Source organism: Podarcis cretensis (assembly GCF_951804945.1).
Source record: "Podarcis cretensis genome assembly, chromosome: 2".
Taxonomy (NCBI): Eukaryota; Metazoa; Chordata; class Lepidosauria; order Squamata; family Lacertidae; genus Podarcis; species Podarcis cretensis.
Genome location: NC_137171.1, coordinates 74,327,956 through 74,352,105, shown reverse-complemented (window position 1 = coordinate 74,352,105; position 24,150 = coordinate 74,327,956). Strand labels below are relative to the sequence as shown.

At 43.9% G+C, this 24,150-nt stretch overlaps 2 protein-coding genes across 9 annotated transcripts in view; one reads left to right on the top strand and one right to left on the bottom strand.

The window, feature by feature from the left end:
- RAD54L2 (RAD54 like 2) overlaps positions 1-15,525 on the bottom strand; it is a 72,346-nt gene extending 56,821 nt beyond the window's left edge. For 3 of the 6 annotated variants that reach the window (XM_079968029.1, XM_079968036.1, XM_079968037.1), the window contains exon 1: positions 1,434-1,589. The gene's annotated coding sequence lies outside the window, so the exon portion shown is untranslated. Of the gene's footprint in view, positions 1-1,433; positions 1,590-10,853; positions 10,959-13,399; positions 13,463-15,110 lie in introns of those variants that run through there. The other 3 variants (XM_079968030.1, XM_079968031.1, XM_079968032.1) reach the window with 3 other exon arrangements.
- Positions 15,526-15,648: 123 nt separating this feature from the next.
- DCAF1 (DDB1 and CUL4 associated factor 1) overlaps positions 15,649-24,150 on the top strand; it is a 59,460-nt gene continuing 50,958 nt past the window's right edge. For 2 of the 3 annotated variants that reach the window (XM_079968028.1, XM_079968026.1), the window contains exon 1: positions 18,237-18,362. The gene's annotated coding sequence lies outside the window, so the exon portion shown is untranslated. Of the gene's footprint in view, positions 15,785-18,236; positions 18,363-24,150 lie in introns of those variants that run through there. The other variant, XM_079968027.1, reaches the window with a different exon arrangement.

Here is a 24,150-nt window from a genome sequence, read left to right as displayed (position 1 = left end):
AACAACTCTGTCTTAAGTTCTATATAGAAAAGTTATTCAGTCAAATCATTAGGACAGTAATTCCTCTCTACTTCTCTCTCTACAAATTATTCAGTCTCCTAATTATTACTCTTACCAAGTTCAACTTTCTCAGAGTTGTCCCTTCACAGAAGTTTGTGTATCTCCTGTGCAGGTGAGATACCAAAAAAAAAAAAAAGTATTTCAACTGAGACAAAGATATGGATACACAAGGCAATTGTGTTTTCCCCCCTTCCACACTACCAACCAAAAGCAGCTGTCTCTACAGAAATTCATCTTTTGTCAGACTCCTTTGCTACTCCCCCCCCCAATACACTCACTTTCTAAAGGCCTGCCCCCTCCCTGCCCTTTCTATGTAGGTTGCGACCCCTAGAGGCAGAAAGCATGCTTCTGTACAACACCTACTTTACAGTACTGTACATGCTTAGTGGTAGTAATAGTTACAGCTTTAGGAAATTTTCTTTTAAAGAACAATGACACAAATGTGATAAGTAAGCAATATAGCACAAAATAAAATTAAAGCAAGTGAGTACTAGCCACATTTAGATCAAGTGGGAGTGAAAGAAGTCAGAAAATCTAAAACAGGGCAGAGATCAAAAGACACCCTGCCAGGTGCCATCCCACTTTGAAGTTTTCAAAGTTTTACCAGATTCCAACCTCTCTTTGCTAGTCACCACAACTGGTAAAAAAAGAAAAACAGAGGATCTGATTCAAAGTTAATGTTGTAGCTAAGTCCCTCTCCAAAAAAAGGGGGGGGGAACATTTCTAATAACAATTTTTCACACTGTATAACATTATGCAAACGGTTTAGTGCGTTCTTTTAAAATCCCTAGCTTTTCTGTAAGAGTTTGCCCTATTTTTTTTATTTTTTTAACACACACCCCACACTCACAGTTAAGAACACTGCATTCCCGGAGTAATATGAACGATTTCCCACTTTCTTTTTTCTCCCGTTGATACAACACCTAGCGCCACTTCCCTGAGCATCCCTTAAAAGTCTCCATAGCTCGCTGCCTTCATCTCCAGAGAGCCCCACCTCATTGTTCGGGGAAAACACTCTTCACGTGTACTAACTCGGGTGCTTTTGTCCAGATGCACGCGCACACCCCTTTGGTGCTAATCTCGGTCCCCGGACCCCCCCCCCTTCCCTCCCCCACCCCATGCCGGCCTCCCCGCCCCCGAGCCTCGGCTGAGCCAGAGCGGTAGCCGCGTATTCCCGGAGCGCCGCCGCCCGGCCTGCTTCCCTTCCCCCTTCCCGAGCCTGGCTCTGCCGAGGAGAGCGGGGAGGGGCTTTGCCTCCCACCCCTGGGCCCATCCGCTCCCCCGGCGCCTCCATTTGTGTGCGCTCCCTCCCTCCCTCCCTCCCTCCATGCAGGCATCCCTGTCCGCGACTCCAGCCGGCGGCCGGCTCTCACCTCCTGGTGGGGCTGCGGGCCAGGCCGCGGAGGGAGCGGGGGCTGAGGCGCTCGGCGCGCTCTCGGTGGCGCGCCGGCCCCCGTTCACCCGCGTCGTTGTCGCCGCCTCCGCCTCCTTCTCCTCGCTCCTCTCTCCCTCCGCTTGGGGTCCGCAACAGTAAAGCGTCCCCTCAGCTGGAGCCACCCAGAGGATCCCCCGGGCAGCAACAGGCGCTCCCGCAGCAAAGGTTCCGTGAGGTGCAGAAAGGTTCCCACGTCCCTCGCAGCGGGAGGGCGGCAGGGGCCGAGCAGGAGGGAAGGCGAAATAAAACCGGGGAGGGGGGCGAGCAACAGGAATGCGTCCGTTACCAATCCCCCAAAGGCGACGAGGGCACGTCGAAGAGCTGTCGCCGGCAGTGCTCGTGTTTGCAAGCAGGAGGCAGCCCTGGTAGGCCTGGGAGAGAAGCACGAGATGTTTAGCGCCGTCTAAACCACCGTGTCGAAACCAAGACGTGAAACCTCACTCGGTTGTCCCAGGGCCAGTCTCGCGGACTTGACGGCAGCTTTTTTGGCCAGGAAAAGGACAGGTGGTGGAGCCATGTTAGCCCGTCAGAAGAAGAATCCAAAAAATCAAATGTGGGGTAGCCGCTTTGAAAACGTACGAAATAGAAAAGTTGGCTATGGTCAACAGAAATAAAACACACACTAGAGGCCAACCAACATGCCACAAAGTAGCGAGCAACGTTTTCAGCAAAAATGGGAAAGAAAGGAAATTTACTGTTGGGATGCAAGGAGTGTCAAGCAGTAAAAAGAGATTTCAGGTCGCTCTGAGTGCTTTTGGGGCAAAGGATAATAGTTGTGTTTCCTTTTAATAGCACACATTGGGAACCATGATATTTGAAAAACCTCTGCCTCTTTCCACATGAACCTGCCTGCCGACTGCATTTGTCTTCATTGGCCTTGCCCCATCCTCTGCCACAAGGAGAGGTGCTCAACTGGGATATGGGACAGGGCCTTCTCAGTTACAGCACCCCAACCGTGGAATTCTCACTCAAGTGAAAATAATTTGCCCATTCACTGATTTTTCCCCCTGACCCATTTCTTTTATTCCACTGGGATTTTTGCTGATTTTAATTCCTACCTGCTTGTGTATCTGGTTATCTTGTTTTAATGCTCTGTTTTTAAAAACGCAACAAAAACAAAACAGAGAGGTAAAATATACCTTTGGCTCAGTATCTTTATTCCCATGCCTTATTGTAACTTAGCCTGTAATTAAGTCTAAGAATGTGCTACTGAAACAACATCATATTGTTCCCTGTTTACCCCTGCTGTCACTCCCCTTCCTCTGTTGTTTCCCCTGTGTTGAATTTTAGTTTAGACACTCCTTGGGGCAAGGATCTGTCCTCTTCCACTTTGTAAAATGCCATACACACCAATGGTGCTATATAAACAACAGCAATCCTTCCACCTGTAGTGAAACGTCTTTACGCCAAAGAGTGGGAAGAAATGGAAAACAGGCTACTGCCAGGTTCTCACTTCATCAACACCATCATCTCAAAGATGTGCCTTTCCATCTAATGCTAGAAAACAGAACCCTAATTAAACAAACAATCTAAACAACTCTGTCTTAAGTTCTATATAGAAAAGTTATTCAGTCAAATCATTAGGACAGTAATTCCTCTCTACTTCTCTCTCCACAAATTATTCAGTCTCCTAATTATTACCCTTACCAAGTTCAACTTTCTCAGAGTTGTCCCTTCACAGAAGTTTGTGTATCTCCTGTGCAGGTGAGATACCAAAAAAAAAAAAAGTATTTCAACTGAGACAAAGATATGGATACACACAAGGCAATTGTGTTTTCCCCCCTTCCACACTACCAACCAAAAGCAGTTGTCTCTACAGAAATTCATCTTTTGCTGGTTTTAATTCCTACCTGCTTGTGTATCTGGTTATCTTGTTTTAATGCTCTGTTTTTAAAAACGCAACAAAAACAAAACAAAGAGAGGTAAAATATACCTGTGGTGCTGGTGTAATGGCTGCTGTGTCCACTGCAGACTCAGCCAAGCAGAGATGTAGGATGCACTCGGCACAGAAAATACAAAAATAGAAGAAAACAGCAGACACATTCATAATGTGCCTGAAAATGTGCTACCAATCGGGGACCATATTTCTGACAATACCCACATGCAATGCAAGCCTTTCACTGTCTAATTAATGTATGTGCTCAATAATATATATATATAAAACATAACACCCCTTCCCCCGGTGCTTCAACTCTACTCAAAGTAGGTGCCCTTACAGCTGCTTTAAAAAGGCTGTGGGGGATCTGATATCTAATCGGGGTTGGTGTGTTGTGCGACAAACATACAGAGTGCAATGAGACTGAGTGGGGGTGGAGGCTCGGTTAATTTCATTGTACACAGGTTGTAAATTGACAATAATGGTATTATTATTAGTATTATTATTATTATTCACCCCTTTGGGGCCCTATTGTGATTTCTGCATAGTTTCACAAATTCTCCACTCTCCAACAGTTTGACTTCACTCCCAAAGGCACACTCCTCCATTGTCTCCCAAGACACATGGACGTCAGCCAATAATAATACAGTGGTACCTCGGGTTACATACGCTTCAGGTTACATACGCTTCAGGTTACAGACTCTGCTAACCCAGAAATAGTGCTTCAGGTTAAGAACTTTGCTTCAGGATAAGAACAGAAATCGTGCTCTGGCGGTGCAGCGGCAGCAGGAGGCCCCATTAGCTAAAGTGGTGCTTCAGGTTAAGAACAGTTTCAGGTTAAGTACGGACCTCCAGAACGAATTAAATACTTAACCCACTGTACTTAGTTCTTTGGTTGTGCTTTTTCTAAGCCATCAAAACACTTCTCAGAAAACCTCGCAACAACCTTATAAGGTTCAGTTAGCATATTTGCTAAAGCTAAACAAGTATCTTTATTTACAATTTACACCTGAAGTGTGAATATGGATCTTAGCTACAGAAGTTCCACTTGAAAATGTAAGGGAGTTTATTAATTCAGATCTTAAGGAAAGTTAGTAGGAAATGTAAATACAGATGGCTTGATTATAAATAAAGGCATTCGTTTAGCTTGAGAAAATATGCTATCTTACATAAAACTACATTTCAAACCCTATAAATATCCCCATCATTATAGCAATGACATAAGACACTCCTGTGCATTTAGTCAATAGGGGGTTTGCACATCTAACCCTCTGCATCTGTTTTCTTCTCCCCTGTGGTTCTGCAATCCCTACTCATGCAGAAAGTATCAAATTGCATTCACATGGTGAGATTTTATTAAAGAGAATAAGATGGTGGTTGTCACATTGGCTTTTCTCATAAAAAAGTGACCTCCTAAAGAAAAAAAGACAATTAAATCTGATTGGTTTTTCACACATTGATCTGGAAGGGATTTTGTAACTATATCCCTAGTTACTAGACCTACATATTAGATTATGCTTCATGAGAAATCCACTGGAGATAATGTCTGTCAAGACTGTTGTTTAAGGTGTTACATAAATGTACAGTGTGTATGAATGTACAATTTACTGTGTTGTTATTCAGTCTGCACCAACTCAACCTGAATGGTTTGTCTGCAGTTTGTTCCCTCCCCCAGGTATTTGGCTGTTTGAACATTGCAGTTTGTTTAGGCACAAGCAGGAAGGCTCTGGATGACAGGTGTCAACCAATGGATTATGGTCCTGCTGTGCCTGGGTGGTGACAAGCTTCAGTATAATTTAGAAGAGTTTGTTGGAGAGATCTGTGAGTTTTTGAGGACACTCCCAGCTCATGGACTCGTAACCAGTGCTGCTGCAGATCACCCTTTTGGAATACACCCAAGACAAGGGTGTCATCCCCTTTTGTTGTTTTTGTGTTGATTGGTAATGTGTCTGGGGGAGGAAATGATTTTTTTTAAAAAAAAATTATGCATTTTTACAACTGTTGTAAATAAATAATACATTGTCAATCACACATCCATTTCCTAAGGACTTCCCAGTCCACCTTTTTGTCGCATCCTATGTAAACCCTGATCAGCTGCATATCCTGATCTCCTACCCATTTTTATCTCAAATCTTCCTTTATTTGATATTATCTGCTGCTTATATATTTACTTCCCACTTTTTTTGTGGTAATAGTTGCTAATTCTGTTTGGTCTATCAATTTATTCTGCCAGATTGCTTTTGCAGGTACATCTTTTTCTTTCCATTTTTTTGCACAGACTATTATAGCTGCAGTGGTCACATATAAAAAGAGGTTGAGTGCCTTCTTTGGTAAGTCATCACTTATTATCCCTGGTATAAAGGCGTCTGGTCTTTTGGGAAACGTGAGTTTAAATATATTTTTTAATTCTATATGGATCATTTCCCAGAACTCTCTAGCGTATTTACACAACCACCACATAGGCATCAGGGTTCCTTCAACCCTGATGCATATGTGGACCCTTTTTCACCAATAGATTTTCACCAATTTGCTAGGTGTCCGGTACCACCAGTATATCTTCTGTAGGTTTTCCTTAATAAGATAACATGCTGAGAAATTCATGGTTTCCCCCCATAGTTTCTCCCAAGCATTTTTATATTGTAACCTATGGTATATCTGTAGCCCATTTAATCACTGTCATCTTAACCATCTTGTCTTTACACTCCCACTCCAATAACAATTTATATATTTTAGAGATTAGGGAGGGAATGATTATGGGTCCTACCTGATGACAACTGAGAGCTCCAAGGGTGAATAGTATGTTATTTTGCCCCACCTTTTAATCTGAGCTTAATTTGGGGAGGTAGCAGCAGAAGTGAGAATACTGCAACCACCAATAAATACATGCTTGTATATTTTGTAGGTAGGCTGTTTATCTCTTGTTTTTCTGTATTTTGGACATGCTATTATGGGGGACACAGGTGGCGCTGTGGTGTAAACCACTGAGCATTGGGCTTGCTGATCAGAAGGTTGGCGGTTCAAATCCCCGCAACGGGTGAGCTCCCATTGCCTGGTCCCTGCTCCTGCCAACTTAGCAGTTCAAAAGCACGTCAGAGTGCAAGTAGATAAATAGGTACCGCCCCAGTGGGGAGGTAAACGGTGTTTCTGGGCACTGCTCTGGTTCACCAGAAGCGACTGAGTCATGCTGGCCACATGACCTGGAAAAACTGGCTGCGGATAAACATCGGCTCCCTCAGCCAGTACAGTGGTACCTCTGAATGCAAACGGAATCCGTTCCAGAGCCCCGTTCGCATCCTGAGTAGAACATAACACGCAACTGTGCGTCTGCAGGTCATGTTTTGCCCCTTCCGCGCATGCACGTGACATCATTTTGAGCGTCTGCGCATGTGCAAGTGGCAAAACCCGGAAGTAATGTGTTCCATTACTTCCAGGTCGCCGCAGAGTGTAACCTGAAAATGCTCAACCTGAAGCATATTTAACTTGAGGTATAAACTGTAAAGTGAGATGAGCGCTGCAATCCCAGAGTCTTTGCAACTGGACTTAGCTGTCAGGGGTCCTTTCCCTTTAGTACCTTTAGTAGTTATTATGGTCCCATATGTTAATATGGATTTTTAATAGGATATCTTACCTGACAGTTCTTTGTGGCGTTTTTATTGTATTTGGCTTTTAGTTGTGATATTTGTAGGACGCTGCTAACCACTCAGATGTTTATTCTGTTGATGAAGTGGTGGTATATAAATTACTTAAATAAATGAAATGAAATGATTCTCCCAGAAACATGCCACACTGCCACACACTGTGTGCTTCCTTAAGTAACCGTGAGAAGCAGAAAGGGATTAATGGAAACATTTGCTCTGGTGCTTGTGCTGTGGGACAACATTCTAATAATCCCAAAGTGTGAATGTTCAGTGGATAATTGCTGCCCAGCAAACAAATATCCACCAAGTTTTAAGCTACTTATGCTCCTTATCTGCTTCAGGGTAGATTGTCCCAGCACATTTAATACTTGCCCTTAAGGAAAAAAATACTATGTACGTAAATTTTCCTTTGACCAGTGGTCCTGCAGCAAGAGGCTATACGAAGCACAGCCTAGGTGAGATAGCATCCAAAAGAGGATGGCTGCTGTGATAATTATTAAAAGGATCCTTCCTTTGTCTTGATAGATATACATTTTACTCTGACAGCGGCTTTTATATGCCTGTCAACTACAATATGAGTCAGTATTCAAGACAATATCAATTACAGGCATTAGAGGATGTGAAGGTCATTAAACACAAGTTATCTCCCTGTCTGTTAAGCTGTTTAAAAAATGCCAGAAAATGCAGCTGGTGAATTTTGAGCTATCACTGTCTGGTTCTATGCATGTTTACGCAGAAGTAAGTTCCAATGATTTCATTGTGAATTGTTCCCAAATAATTGTACTTTGTAGGGACACGGGTGGCGCTGCGGGTAAAACCTCAGTGCCTAGGACTTGCTGATCGTATGGTCGGCAGTTCGAATCCCCGCGGCGGGGTGAGCTCCCGTCTTTCGGTCCCAGCTCCTGCCCACCTAGCAGTTCGAAAGCACCCCTAAGTGTAAGTAGATAAATAGGTACCGCTTTATAGCGGGAAGGTAAACAGCGTTTCCGTGTGCTGCGCTGGTGCAGGCTCGCCAGAGCAGCTTTGTCACGCTGGCCACGTGACCCGGAAGTGTCTCCGGACAGCGCTGGCTCCCGGCCTCTTAAGTGAGATGGGCGTACAACCCTAGAGTCGGACACGACTGGCCCATACGGGCAGGGGTACCTTTACCTACCTTTACCTAATTGTACAGTACTTAACAATTGCAAGTTCAGAGTCAGTGGTAATTTACAAGCTAGAATTCAGCCACATTTTCATTTCTATAAATCATTTCAAAGAACTATATGTGAAACTATAAAGTGTCATTCAAGAGAGGAAATTTAAATCACCTGTTGCAAATCAAGATAATAATTGAAGTATCCTCCTGCAGAGAAGTTGTATGCATGCTGTAAAATGATTGACAAGAATGCACATTTGAAATGCTGGAAGTTTGTTTCTGCCCAATAAATTTTATTAAAGTTTGAAAGAAATTATACATAGGTCAATATCTTTTTATCAATTTTTAAAAAAACAAAACACCATACTCTACCGGTAAATAAAAACACAAACCAAAAGGAGGAAAAGAAATACTGGAAGTTATCTGAAAGCTCAAAGGAAATACAGTGGTACCTCGGGTTAAGAACTTAATTCATTCTGGAGGTTCGTTCTTAACCTGAAACTGTTCTTAACCTGAGGTACCACTTTAGCTAATGGGGCCTGCCGCTGCGCCACCACCGCGTGATTTCTGTTCTCATCCTGAAGCAAAGTTCTTAACCCAAGGCACTATTTCTGGGTTAGCGGAGTCTGTAACCTGAAGCTTCTGTAACCTGAAGCGTCTGTAACCCGAGGTACCACTGTAGTTTGAACTGCAAATGCCAATTGACATCACTGGGCTTCATGGAAATAAATGTAAGCTATAAATAAAACAAAAAACGGCTCCTGGGAAGGTATGGAATGGGTCAATATGATAGAGCCCAGAGATAGGAAGAAATGATGAGGAGTAGCAGTGGCAGAGCTTAAGAGAGTGAGAGCTGGAGAGACTGACATCATGGTCCGTGTTAGTCAAATTTCAGACCTGGGAGTAAAATGATGGCCCCTGAGGCTGCAGTGGCAGGCCTGGGACTGAAATGGGGCCACTAGACAGGGCCTGTTATTCCAGTCCTAGAGCCATCATTGGAGTTCCATGTCATAACATCATAAGAACCCTGCTGGATCACTCTCAGGGGCAGGGGAGAATTGCTGTCTCCCCCCACTCAACTTCTGTCCCTGAAATGCCCTGGCTTTCACCAAACTCAGTAAGAGCCAGGGCATTCTGCACTGAACTCGGTAAGAGCTAGGGGGCAGGGAAGACAAGTGGCAGCACCACGCTCCGGAATAGCCACCCTCTTGCAGTGGCAGCAGTGGTAGAATGGACAGAGTGCCACCTCTTGCACTTCTGCTGCCTGGAGTGGGTGCTTCACCCTGTTTTATGGGAAGTCCAGCCCTGATCAGACCAAAGTCCATCTACTCTAGCATCTGGTTCTCACAACCTCACTCTCACTGGTTGTGCTTTCCAGCAACTGGTGTTTAGAGGCATATTGCTGTCAATTAAGAGGTAGCACACAGCCATTGTGGCTAGTAGCTACTGATAACCTTATCTGCCATTAGGATGATGGGAATTTTAGTTCAGAAACATCTGGCGGGTCAGAGGTTCCCCACCCTTGATGCAACATCTTGTCTTAAGAAGAGTCTGGAGAATTAGAAAACTTACCACATTTTGGTGATGTTCTGACTGGTACAAGTACAGTATAGCTATTGCCCAGCTACGGAGTTTTATCCTGGTAATACCCTTCATTAGGGCTATATGTAGGGTGATGTTCCGCTCCTCAGGATAGTGAACACAGTTACAGAAGTGCTTACTTCCCTCTAGAGGCGTTATGGGGAACAGTAACTGTGAGCAGAGCTACTTGCAAGAGAGGGAGAAGGAGAGAGAGATGGGCCTTGCTATGTTGAACAGTAAGCTGGGGTCCTCCTCCGTATGAATAATAGACATGTTGGCAAAAAACCAGGCTGCCCTTTCACACAGATTCACTTGCAGGCTCTTCCTCTCCTGCTAGCAGGGCAGGTTTCAAGGAAGGGTGAAGCAATTCATTTTTTCACTGTAAGTTTTTAAACTGTTTAAAATTATTGTAACCCACCCTGGGACCTTAGGGTGAAGGGTGGGTTAATAATAATATGTTGGGGGGGGGGTTGGCTGAAGTGCAGACTGGAATTACTGATTATTAGTTAAGCTTTGAAGCGCCAATACTTTGGCCACATCATGAGAAGAGAAGACTCCCTGGAAAACACCCTGATGTTGGGAAAGATGGAGGGCACAAGGAGAATGGGATGACAGAGGACGAGATGGTTGGACAGTGTTCTCAAAGCTACTAAAATGGGTTTGACCAAGCTGGGGGAGGCAGTGGAAGACAGGAGTGCCTGGCGTGCTCTGGTTCATGGGGTCACGAAGAGTCGGACATGACTAAACAACTAAACAACAACAAAGTTAAGCTTTGACCATTGGCCTTTTGGGGAAAGCCCATCACTCTGAGGGAAGGGTTGTAGTTGAGCGGAAGAACATCTGCTTGGCATGCAGAAGGACCCAGGTTCAATCCCCAATATCTCCAGAAAGAGCTCTGAGAGACCCTACCTGAAACCCTGTAAAACTGCTGCCAGTCATTATAGATGGTACTGACCTAGATGGACCAATGGTCTGACTCAGTACACGGAACTTTCCTATGCAACACAGTGCAATTGTATACAGTATTCTCGTCCTATGGTCCTTCGCCAGTTGTGCATTTTGCTTGCCTCAGTTTCTAGTCCTGGTTCTAACCATGGAAACTTAGCTTTCATTCAAAATATACTGAACCTGCTGCCACGACTCCATCAATGAGTGCATTCATTTGTTCCATCAGATGCAGTGCATCCTTTTCATTTATCCACCGTGCTCCAAAAGTCATAGAACCAATTCCACCTTAGAAAGAAAGTTAATTACATTTGCTTTGTAGTATTTGCAAGGGCAATTTCCAATGCTAACGCTTTTTAGATTATGCCTTTGAGGTTTCAGGTGACTTGTGGATGAGCACATTTTCATATTTCTTACCAGTAATAATTTATATAAAAGATTGTTTTACTCATCACTTTAACTCATTGATTTCTTTAACCTCTAGCAATCTGGTAGATTAATGCTTTATTATGTGCTTCTAGGTGTATTTATTTACATCCCACATTTTTTCACCATTGCCAAAGGCTAATATAATCAACATATAATTGAAAATATATGCTGTAAGGCTACAGTCCTGTCCATACTTAGCTGGGACTCAATGAGACTGAGTTTTAAGTAGATAAACTACAGGAATGCACTCTGAAACAGCTAAAATATAAAGGGTATACAATCCATTTAGAAGGTTTCTTATGCAAAGCCCCATTTAAATGAGTGGGGATTGCACAGTTGGAATAACTGTGTGTAGTTATACACACTTAAGTCCCATTAAAAAAAATTATGGGTAGGGCTAGGAGAGAACCCAGTCTGAAATTTTGGAGAGCCTTAGCCAGTCAGTGCAGACAGTACTGAGCTAGATAGACCAATGGTAGAACTCAATATACAGTGGTACCTCAGGTTACAGACGCTTCAGGTTACACACTCCGCTAACCCAGAAATAGTGCTTCAGGTTAAGAACTTTGCTTCAGGTTGAGAACAGAAATCATACTCCGGCGGCGCAGCAGCAGCAGGAGGCCCCATTAACTAAAGTGCTACTTCAGGTTAAGAACAGTTTCAGGTTAAGTACGGACCTCCGGAACGAATTAAGTACTTAACCCGAGGTACCACTGTAAAGAAGATTCCTATATTACAAATACATAATATAAATACTTATCTGCAACTCACCTACACCACACAATATTTATATTAATTATTATTATTATTATTATTATTATTATTATTATTATTATTATTATTATACTGCCCTATACCTGGGGTCTCAGGGCGGTTCACAGAATAAAATCAAGATATAAAACCACAAAATACATTCTAAAAATAAAAACAACAACCCAACAACCCCGTGTAATTCCTTGTAGGCAGGTTCCAGGTATTGCATATTGAAACAGCTTTATCTCAAACTATAGGCTAGACCTACTTAAGGGGGCACATGTCTTAAAGGTTTGTAAGCAGTCGAGGCTCAGGGTTTCTCCCCCCCCCCAAATTAATTGCAATCCCAAGGTCTTTGCCAAAAGCAGGCATAAATCTACAGGAGCATGACTGCTGCATCCCAGTTTCCTTAAATTGGACAAAAAGAAGAACTTAACACAAAGCACATTGTTAAACTATGGAATTTGCTCCCATGAGAGGTAGTGATAGCCACCAACTTGAATTGCTTTGAAAGAGGATTAGACAAATTCATGGAGGTTATCAATGCCTACTCACCATGACGGCTACGTTCTACGAGTGTCAGAGGCTGCAAAACCTCCGAATGCCAGTTGCTGGGAATCACATGCAAGGAGAGTGCTGTTATACCATTAGGTCCAGTCGTGGCCGACTCTGGGGTCGCAGCGCTCATCTCGCTTTATTGCCCAAGGGAGCCGGCATACAGCTTCTGGGTCATGTGGCCAGCATGACTAAGCTGCTTCTGGTGAACTAGAGCAGCACACGGAAACACCGTTTACCTTCCCGCTGGAGCGATACCTATTTATCTACTTGTACTTTGACGTGCTTTCAAACTGCTAGGTTGGCAGGAGCAGGGACCGAGCAACGGGAGCTCACCCCGTCACGGGGATTCAAACCGCCGACCTTCTGATCGGTTAGGTCCTGCTTAATGTTTTTTGTTTAGCCACTTTGAGAACAGGATGCTGCCCTAGATGGGTCATTGGCCTAAATTAGCAGGATCTTCCCATGTTGTTGTGGCGATGAAGTGGCAAAGAGAGGAATATGGGATGAAACCGAGAACAGTTCAAGGATGGGGATGAAATTATGTTGGAGGTACTGTATATAGAGTGAAATGGAGGAAGGTGACACCATGCATTCGATGTAAAAGCCAGGTGTGCATAGCAACGAGAATGAGATCTATGGTCTAGTTAGTTTTAAGCACAAGGGTTGTGGGCAAGCATGGTTTTAAAATGGGATAGACATTGTGCTCAGATCCTGCTTGTGGGCTTCTCATGGGCATCTGGTCGTTCACTGTGAGAACAGGATGTTGGACTTGGTGGGCCACAGGCCTGATCCAGCAGACTCTTCTTAAGTTCTTATTGCATTAAAATAAACAATATTTTCCAATGATCTTGCACGGTTCTTAATGAACCAGTGCAGACAAAGAACTAGAGTGATTGTTGAAAGCCTCTAACATAGAAGTAAGCACTGCAAACTATGGCAGTCCTAAAAATAAGAGGAATAATTGTTCTGTAAATCAGTTTTAAACCTACCCAGACATGCTCAAGTTCTCTCATCCAAGCTCCTCAAGAGAACATAATAGAAATAGAAAACATCTGGAGAATAGAAAAATGAATGAAAGTCTTAGGTCATTTTTATATGCTAAGAGGCTGAAAAGATGCAAACTAATTAATTCAGAAGGGACATCAAGAGGAGCAGGCATGGCAGATAATAAATGAATAGCACTGGAAAGACAAATTGAGTTCTTTTCCTTCGTTTAACCTTTGCATTAATCAAGAGCATAAGGCAGATTCAAAACCAACAATGTGCAAAGTAATAAAAGGAAGTTTTAATGGTGTATTTTATAGTTAACCTGTGGGTCAAATTGGCATATGACATATCAGGGGAAAGTGTTAGTTCAGTATATTGCAGAACTGCTAAAACAAGTTACAGGAAAAAATACCGTATTTTTCGCCCTATAGGGCGCACTTTCCCCCCTCCAAAAATGAAGGGGAAATGTGTGTGTGTCCTATGGGGCGAATGCAGGCTTTCGCTGAAGCCTGGAGAGCGAGGGGGGTCGGTGCGCACCGACCCCTCTCGCTCTCCAGGCTTCGGGAAGCTCTCTGCAAGCCGTGGGAGAGCTGCGCGAAGTCGTGCAGCTGTCCCACGGCTTGCAGATAGCAGCCTGTTCTGGGGGCTGGGATCGGGGGAAGCTCGGGCTTCCCCCACCCCAGCCCCGCACCTGGGGGGGGGGAATAATTTTTTTTCTTTATTTCCCCCCCAAAAAACTAGGTGCGCCCTATGGGCCGGTGCGCTCTATGGGGCGAAAAATACAGTAACTTGGAACCTTGTATTTTAAAACAAACATAGGGAATGCTGCCTGCACTGGGAGAAACCTCATTCTATGGACAATAGCCATATTCACAATAAAGATGTTACATAAGGTAAGCATTGGTACATTTCAGTTTAAGCTCTCCTTGGTTCTTTGATGATAAACCTATCTGGCCATTTCCCTTCTGCTGTAGAAATCCACTTTGGGACAGTTACATTGTCCTTCATAGTAGATCAGTGTCTTGTGGGTCACCCCTAAAACCTGTTGTATTCAGTGTGATTAGTTAAATTTAGGACTGCAATCTTAGTATTTGTGCTCATGGGCCCAAAAAGATTGGCGAGACCTGGTGCATAACAGTTGACTATTCTTCTGGGTCAAACTTTGCTTTGAGCTCATAGTCACATGAGTTGTGTTCTGGCCTTATTGTCAGCTCACATCTCATGGGACTAGAATAAAAAAGTAGTCCAGTAGCACCTTAGAGACCAACTAAGTTTGTTCTGGGAATAAGATTTCGTGTGCATGCACACTTCTTCAGATACACACAAAAGCTTATACCCAGAACAAACTTAGTTGGTCTCTAAGGTGCTACTGGACTTTTATTTATTTATTTCGACTGTGTCAGACCAACATGGCTACCTACCTGAATCTAATCTCATCGGACCCTTCATTCTCTGCAATGTTCCTCTCAAGCAAAAGGCTCTGTCTTGGCTTCCACTTGCCTACTGAATACAGGATCCTTGGCTGAGTCACGTCTCCACAGCATATATTATATTTGTGCACTGGCCTGGACTTCTTATTGAGAAAAATATCCTGAACAAATGACCTCAGCTTGTTTGTAGCACAAGGTATGGGACAGGACAAACCTAATGCCTATGCTGGATGAGTCTTTCAGGCTGAAATATACTGTCCAGCAAATCTGAAGTTTATTTGACCTTTTCTTGCTCTTTGTTTTCAGGGGAATGCCATTTAAGAATAGTAGAGCATGTGGCAGAATCTGTTTCCTGTTTTGTAGGCTCAACACAAAAAGAAAGAAAGAAAGACATTTTACCAGTTGGCTTTGAGTTCAGGACAAACCTCTCCATCCTTTGATATTCATGAATCTGTATCACAAAAGAACAGCTAGCAAAAGTGTGCTCTGAATACAGGGCTTTATAATATGCACCCACTGGGATATTCTCCTGTTCTCTTCCCCCTTTCCCTCATTGTTAAATGCATGTGTGGCATTAGTGGGGAAATCCACCTGGAAGACTTCAGTGCCCAAAGTTTACCAAAAAAAAATCTCATCTCCAGCATAATCCTTTAAAAATTCATTGTGCACTAATGTGTCTTTCGGGATCTATACAACCTATCCTGCAGTATCTTAATTTTCAAAGGCTTCTTGTGAAAACCAAAGAAAGAAATATGCTTACAAGAGAATATCTGGCTGCTTTGTGACATCAGAATGGAATCTGGTGATAAAACACATGTTTGAAGAAGTCAAGGTGGTTGTAACAGAAGAAAAACCAAATGAAACAAAGTCATCTGCCACCAGAAGAAAACGAGTTGCCGTCTTCTCTTAATGCTGAACCAGCTTCATCAGCGTTAATCAACAGGTTTTTCTCTAAAGGTAAAGTGTTCTGTGAAATACAGCCTTCTGCAAACTTATGGGAAATATGTTTGCTACTGGGTGTAGTCTCAATAAGGAGTCATAGTGAAACTTAGGTCTTTATCTGACAAGTGCACCTGTATTATGTGTTTTCAAATGCCTGTTTGATGGAGCCACACACCTTACATTTTTAGGCATAAACTTGAAATCCCTTAGGCATCTTTGATCTACTCTCTTAAAGGTGTATAAAAGCCCTAGGAACACAGGAAGCTGCCTTATACTAAGTCAGACCATTGGTTAATTTAGCTCAGTACTGTCTACACTGACGAACAGTGACTCTTGAGAATTTTAGGCAGGAGTCTCTTCTCAGGCCAGTGATGCTGGAAATTATGCAACTAGAAAAAGTACTCTACTGCATCTCAGAAAATGTGCAATCTGTATGAACATTTAGAACAGTGGGAGCGTCTAGAGATTTCTGACTTGGGAGACAAATGGTTGCATGTTCTCCTTCCCAAAATAATTTAATCTTCCTCTTTTGATAACTCCTTTGATAATATCTATTTAACTTAACACCTATTAATCTGATTGCACCTCTAGTCCAGTGTATGGCCTTTATGCTATTGTTTTTGCTTTATTTTGGATTCTTCTTCCATGTTCTGTTGTAGTGATTTTTTTCCAGAACAGAAAATTTTGTGCTCCTTCCCATTTTGCACTTAACTCTTTGATTCTTTCACTCATACTTCATTCTCTATTGTTTCTGGTCTAATTTTCTGCTCAGGCTTGATCTTTTCTTAGGTAAGGTATTGCAGTGAGTGATGGCATCTCGACTCCAGGTTTTCCTTCAGAAAACTGAATTTATTATCTACTTCAATCTGGATACCAGCCTGATATGCTCATAACACTTATCCCAAGAAGGGTGTAGACTAAGTACACACTTTACATCTAAAGCACATGACTTCTTCACCCAAATACTACTGGGAAATGTAGTTTACATCTCATGGAATTACAATTCCCACTACTGTTAACAAACTATAATTCTTAGGATTCTTTACTAGAAGTCATGTGCTTTTAAATGTGCCTAAATTTTATGGTGTGCAGGCTGCCCTAGATCAGGTCAGATGAGACCTAACAAACTGAAACACTCCAAGCAGTATAGAGGTTCCTTATTCTTATTTACTATTTCTCTGCAATGTTACCAGCACTTAAAGCTGCAATTCTGTATATACTTATATAGGATATATGAGACGCAGGATTGCACTGTAAACCTATTAATTTCAATGGAATCAGGTATACCTAAATCCATATAGGATTGGGCTATTATTTGGAACAACTGCTTTTCTCCATGTTAGAACCTGCATTGGAACTTACAAAAAAGAGAATTTGAGTGCACATCTTCTCATAATAAAGGTCTTATGACTATGGATGAATGTAAATTAGAATCCTAGGTTTAAAAAGTTGTACAGTTGGGAAACAACGCAAAACACATTTATTAGTGTGTAAGTCCCATAAGACCACAATGGGACCTTCAAGTAAACATATTTAGGAAACAGCCACTAGCTTCTCAATGTCTGCTTTGTACATTATTTAGTTCAGAGACAGGCAGAGTTTAGCTGCTTTGGATCTACTCAGTTAGTTCCAAACTCCAATATCCACCAACCTGGGCCAGGCACAAAAGATACGTAGTCTTAAAGAACAGGGCGTCTGTGAGTACATTCTGAGCCCAATAATTGGTTTTCAGTACCAGAAGTGATCTCAGCTCTGTCAGTTCACTCCAAAATAAAACCCTGGTTAACCCTCTTCATTTCAGCAACGGTTTAGGAGGAAAAAAGCAATTTTGTCGTTGCTAACCTTAAACAACCTATTGCAAATCAGCCAGAGATCTACCAGTAGATCCCAATCTACCTTCTGCCCACCCGTCATTTAGCACATGGTGGGTTGGCCTTGGATTTAATGCATTCAGGTGAGCGTTACAGCAGCTGTGGAGCCAGTGCCCATCTCTTTCCTCCGCATCTCTTCGCTAAGGCAGAAGCACTTTTAAAGCAGAATAACGTTGCACTTGGTTTCCCAGCGCCTGAACATTTTCATCTAGCTTCTGATAAATTTTCAACTGCGGTGACTCTTGATAACTCCTTCAGCAGCTGCTCTTCCAGCTCCCGTTTTCTATTTCAAAATTATTTCCTCGACAGCAGTAAGGGCAAGCAAGCTGTCAATAGCGCGCCTTCACCGGCTGCTCCCTCAAACACGCAACGAGCGGCCTATCGGCAGGAGATGCAGAGATGCGCTATTATGGGGACAGTAGACTGCAACTCCCAAAGTGCTTTGCGAGAGGATGGGAGCGGGCTTTGGGCTCGGCGGCGCACGCGCAGGTAGCCCGGACTACATTTCCCTGTCGCCAGAGCGCGCGCCGTCCCGTCCCCCACCCCCGGCGTGCGTGCGTGCGTGCGAGCGAGCCGATGAGCGCGTGGGAGAGGGAGGGGGTGACGGAGCTCTAGCGCGGTGACGAGCAAAGTGTGTGCCCGCCATAGTGATAGCAGCCGCCGGGCCGCGGTGCGTGGGGGGACGGGAGGAGGCCGAGAGGGGCAGCAGCGACGCCGGACAGGTACGGCGCGCGAGGGACCGGGCTGAGGGGAGAAAGGGCAGGCCGGCAAGCCGAGGCCGGTGACAGGCGCAGGCCGGGGTGGGGGCCGCCTCGGCAGCCCGCCTGGGCGGACGGCGCGGAGGCTGCCTCCTAGCCCCGGCAGCGAGGCTCCCATGTGTTCCTGGCTCCCTCTCGCCGGTGCCCAGGACCGGGAGGTGGGGAGGGAGGCGGGCGGGTGGGTGGGCGGAAGGCGGCTCGGGCCCTTCTCCGCGTTGCCCTCTCGGGCCGGGAGCAGAGGGAGAGGAGACGGCGCTGGCTCTCGCTTTATCTCCCCGTGTGAAGAAGGGAAGGGAGTTTGAGGGGGTCGCGTGCGAGGGGGAAGTGCCCATGTGGGGGATACGTAGCGATATACCTAAGCCATTGATTGCGGTCGTGGGCATGTTTTCCGTAAGCCACGGTGCGACCGAGTTCCGAGTCAACGCGCCCTGGTAGGCGAGCAACTCACTTTTCTCTCGTCTCCACGCGGATCGCCCTGCATCTTTCGGCTTCTCCCCTCCCCCTCCCCCCGAAAGTGCTGGAGGCGGAGAAGAGGGGTGAGGACGATGCTGGGGGGCAAAGACCAACATGTGTTGCAAAGTAGAGGGTAGTTTCTTCCTCTGCCCCCGCCTCCCTTCCTCATTTACTTGCCTGGCTTCTGGTCCTTGCTGATCCTGCCAACGCGAGCATACCTTTTCTGTTTTGTTCCCATCCCGCTTTTTCTTCTCCTCCTCTTTGGCCCCCAGCTGTCACCTCTCAGGGTGGGGGAGGGACGCTGGCGCCGTGGCAGCTTTTATATAAACTCTCGAGGGAGGTTTTGTCTGCCCGAAGCTTATTCTCTTTCCCCCCCCCCCACGTGAACCACCTTTCTCTTTGCGACACCAACTGTAGGGCTTAGTTTGAGTTAGGAGGTAGCAGTTAGGAAACTGTTTTCGATGCCAGAATTCAGCTCTGCGAAGTTGTTCGTGTCTTTGTGCGTGCGAATAATTCTTTTCCCCAGACCAATGGGAAGCTACTACTACTCCTGCTTCATACACGTTGGAGTGGGAAAGAAATTTTAGATTGGTTTGAGTTGTAGTATATTTAATTTTAGAACTTAGCCCCAGATGTTGAATAATACAAGGCTCACCTGTGATGCTTGTCTCTTGGAATATACTATTTACTGATACACCTGCCCTTATGGGCAGTGTGTGTGTGGTAGGGTGACAGTGGCTTTCACTCTGAGGGAGTGAAAATCTACCTTGCAGCCCTTGCATTTGGTATCTTATATTGGTAGAAGCCAGGCCATCCAGTATCAGGTGTTGTGGGCAGTGTTAGAAACTTGGATATATAAGTTAATTGCCAAATTGCGCCTTAAAACCTAGGTTACAGTCACCACAATGGTATGTCTAGGTATCACCCCCTCCAGCTGAGTTGTTACTGTTATTAATATTATTTTCATTCTATACTGCTTTATATTTTAAAGAAAAAAATCTCCAAGCTGTTTACAACACATTAAAACATCAAATAAAATACAGAATAAAACAAATTTAAGCTTCAAATATAATATTTCAGATCCTTGTCTAAGTAACATTTTACTTGCCCCAGATTTATTTACCTACTTATTTTATATAGCTGCACCACAGCAGGAAGATAGTGTTGTGTAGTGGTGGTTAGAGTGTCAATAGGACTTGGAAGATCAAGGTTCAAATCCTCACTCAGTCATGAAGCTCACTGGGTGACCTTGTCCTAGTCCCAATCTCTTAACCTACCTCACAGCGTCGTTGTAGGGATTAACTGGGAAGGGGGAACCCCTCCTTGGAGACAAAGGTAGGATATAAAGGCAGTAAATAAACTATTCTTAAGATAGTTGGAGGGGCCAGCCAGGTGGAGATGTTTAGTCACCAACCTGGCACCCAGAGATTTCAGCATGGTCGCAATTCGACCTGTGCTAGTTGCAAAATGGTTGTGGGCAGGGAAGTGGGTAGATCTGGCATTGGTCTCCTGTAGTGAGGATATGTGTCTTCCCTTGTAACTACATCCTGAAGCACAGCCCTCTTTCTTTGTTCCATGAAGCTCAATGTGAACTGTTAAAACTTCCCCAGTAAGCCTTATCTGCATAGCCCCATCTAAACACCTGTCAGGTTTGCATAGGGAAAGGGTCATCAGACATGCATCTTCTCCACTCTCCCATTCCATCCATGCCCATGGTGGCTGGGTCATACAGTGTCATGGGCGGGTGGCAAGATTTGACTTGACCACAACATAATTCTGCTCAGGCCTTTACATTTCCCCATGTAAACACATGACAATTATTCAATTATATAATGATTAATAATAATAGCAGCTGCTGGATGGCAGGAGCGCATCAGATTAGGATTACTGTGGCAGGTGAGAGGGGTTAATGCTTGCCCCAATTTTTAACAACTTGTCCCCTGAAGCTATTTGCTCTACAGAGAGAAACCATAGGTAGTATTGGGTACGTTTTCCCTCAAAGTATGAAAATAGCAGGTTTGTATGTGTGATTTTAATTGGTGAAATGATGGTGGTGGGATGATTGTGGTGCAAGGGCAGGGGCTAGACCTGATCTGGTCCTGTCTTTTTGCTCCTTCCTTATCAGCTGCTATTAATTACAGAATATACTGATCACATACCTATTCTTGTTTGGCCTTCCATTGTAATTGTATTTCTGATATTAAAAACACTGTAAATGTTTACTTTACTGTAAATGTTTTTTTTTCCTTTTCTAAATAAGGAACTGAGGTTGAACAATAGTTATATTGATAATCAACCAAGTTTTACTAAGAGTAGACCTGCTAAAATTAATGGGCCTAGTGTAGTCATGTTCATTAATTTCCATTGGTGTGCTCTGAGTAAAACTTAGCTGAATCTCATCCATATAGTACACTATCACCTAGTGAATCCATGATGAAGATTTGATCCAGGTCTTGTTGGCCGCTCTCCCAGGTTGCCACTGAACCATACTGGGGTGGCTATTTTTTTTTTTTTTGCCAGAGGACAGCATTTCGCCATTGCTAATTTTTTTTTTTTGGGGGGGGGGAGCCACAAGCCAAAAGTGGTTGGGGATTTAGGTTTTTTTGAAAAAAGATTATGACGATAATTTTGGACTAAAATGAAATAGCTGTAAGCTATGGTTGAGGAAAAGGAATGACTATAAGTATTTATTCCAAGGTTGGGAAGGAGGGCAGAAACACTCTGCTGCTGGCAAGGCAAAGCTGCTAACAGCAAAAGCAATGTAAGGAAGTTAATATATTAGCAGGATTTTTTTTAAAAAAAAAACACACACTTGTTATGGAGAATGTTTAAATAAGGAAGTAATTAGAGAGTCTTTTTGCTGACATCCACAAATGAAAATAACACAAAGGTACCAGGGAAGGGAGGGAAGGGAAGTCAGGGGAATCGATGAATCCCAAAATATGGATTAATATTAAGAGTGAATATAGATGTTTTGTTTTTTGTTTTTTCTTTTTCAATGTAATGATTGTTTATTAAGAAAATTAATAAAAACTTTTTTTAAAAAAAAGCTGCTAACAGTCATTCATTCTCTCTCTTGCATGCACACATAGGCGTATGTAGGTACATACTTGCATTTGCATATGTAACACACACAGAGAGGCACACTTAGTTGAAGCTGTGTTCCTTTGGCTTTCTGTATGGGAAAGATGAGCGGGACGTGGGTGGTGCTATGGTCTAAACCACAGAGCCTAGGGCTTGCCCATTAGAAGGTTGGTGGTTCGAATCCCCACGACGGGGTGAGCTGCCGTTGCTCGGTCCCTGCTCTTGCCAACCTAGCAGTTCAAAAGCACATCAAAGTGCAAGTAGATAAATAGGTACCACTCTGGCGGGAAGGTAAACGGCGTTTTTCTGCGCTGCTCTGGTTTGCCAGAAGCAGCTTAGTCATGCTGGCCACATGACCCGGAAGCTGTCTACGGACAAACTCCGGCTCCCTCAGCCTATAGAGTGTGATGAGTGCACAACCCCAAAGTTGTCCGTGACTGGACCTAACGGTCAAGGGTACCTTTACCTTTACATTTTATGGGAAAGATGAAGGAAGCCTTTGGGAACAGCCAGTGTTAGAAATTAGCCAGGCACCAGACAGAGGTCCAAATGCAACCTCTGGATGCCAGATTTGCATCTGGGGAAAGCAAAAAGTCACTTAGAGAAGGATTTGAAGTATTTTCCTTGAAACTTGAATTTGTTTTATTCTGGATTGTTGTAATTGATGTTTTAAGGTGTTGTAAACTGCTTAGAGATTTGTTCTTTAAAATATAAAGCAGTATAGAAACGAAATGAATAATAATAATCTCCGGGGGGGGGGGGATGGTGCCTAAATATTTCATTGTGGCAACTGTAACCTAGGTTTAAAGGTCCATTCGGTGATTAGATTATATAGCTGAGTTTCTAACACTGGAAACAGCTGCCTCAGGGCACCCTGAGGCAGTGGTTTCCAACTGTCTGTTTTCTTCACCCTGTGCCTTGTTTCAAGACACTCAGTAAGAGTTCTCTTGTTCCCAGTGTAACTACCCTGGTGATAATTGCCAGCTCTTAGGTAAGTGGCAATTCCATTGGAAACTGCACAAGTAGCCCCATAGAATGCTTTCAAGCAAAACTGTTTCTTTAGAAAAGGAAGATTCAACTTCTTCATTGCTTAAAACAATAACTTTTTTAGTGTGGGGATGCTTGCAATTTCATCTAATTAGGTCACATAAATGGACCTAAACACCTCCCATTCATTGCAGTGTATTAAATGTACTGTACAAACATTGGGGTTTCTCCTGCAGCTGTGAACATCAGCTGTGACTATACTTTATTTGATATTGGAAAACTTGCTGGACTAGAGAGTTTACAGATTAACAAAAGACACCTGTTACCTGTATAATACTTTGGACAAAACATTGCCTTGGCATGGAATTAATCCTTTGATGTCAGGGTGAGTGGATATGTGTGTGTGTTGATTGTTGTGTGCTGCCTTTGAGCTCACATTCCCTTGCCAAGTTTTTTTTTTACAGCTGTATTTGAAGCTAATCTATGAAATTGCATATTATAATAATGCAAACTAACCAAAAGGGACGCAGGTGGCGCTGTGGGTTAAAGCCTCAGCGCCTAGGGCTTGCCGATCGAAAGGTCGGCGGTTCGAATCCCTGCGGCGGGGTGCGCTCCCGCTGCTCGGTCCCAGCGCCTGCCAACCTAGCAGTTCGAAAGCACCTCCGGGTGCAAGTAGATAAATAGGGACCGCTTACCAGCGGGAAGGTAAACGGCGTTTCTGTGTGCGGCTCTGGCTCGCCAGAGCAGCGATGTCACGCTGGCCACGTGACCCGGAAGTGTCTCCGGACAGCGCTGGCCCCTGGCCTCTTAAGTGAGATGGGCGCACAACCCCAGAGTCTGTCAAGACTGGCCCGTATGGGCAGGGGTACCTTTACCTTTACCTTTATGTAACCAAATAAATAATTGGTCAAGTATATGGATTGATCCTGTTGTCATTGGCTCTTCCTGTTTTGAGAAAGCAACTTGCTTAGCCCAGGGGTTGCAGGGGGAATGAATTGGCAGAACACAGAAGCAAATACTATAGTGTGCCTTGCACTGTTCAGTGTTCAAAATCTTTCAAATTAAGATTCTGGTCTTCCCTCTTCCCCGGTCTTTCCCCAAATGACTCATCAGATATCTAGATATTTGTGAGTCTTGGGCTGTGTATTCTTACTGCTACTTTCTGATGTACTGCCAATATATTCAAAGCTGTCTTCTGCTTTTGCACGTAGAATAATGTCTGATAAAG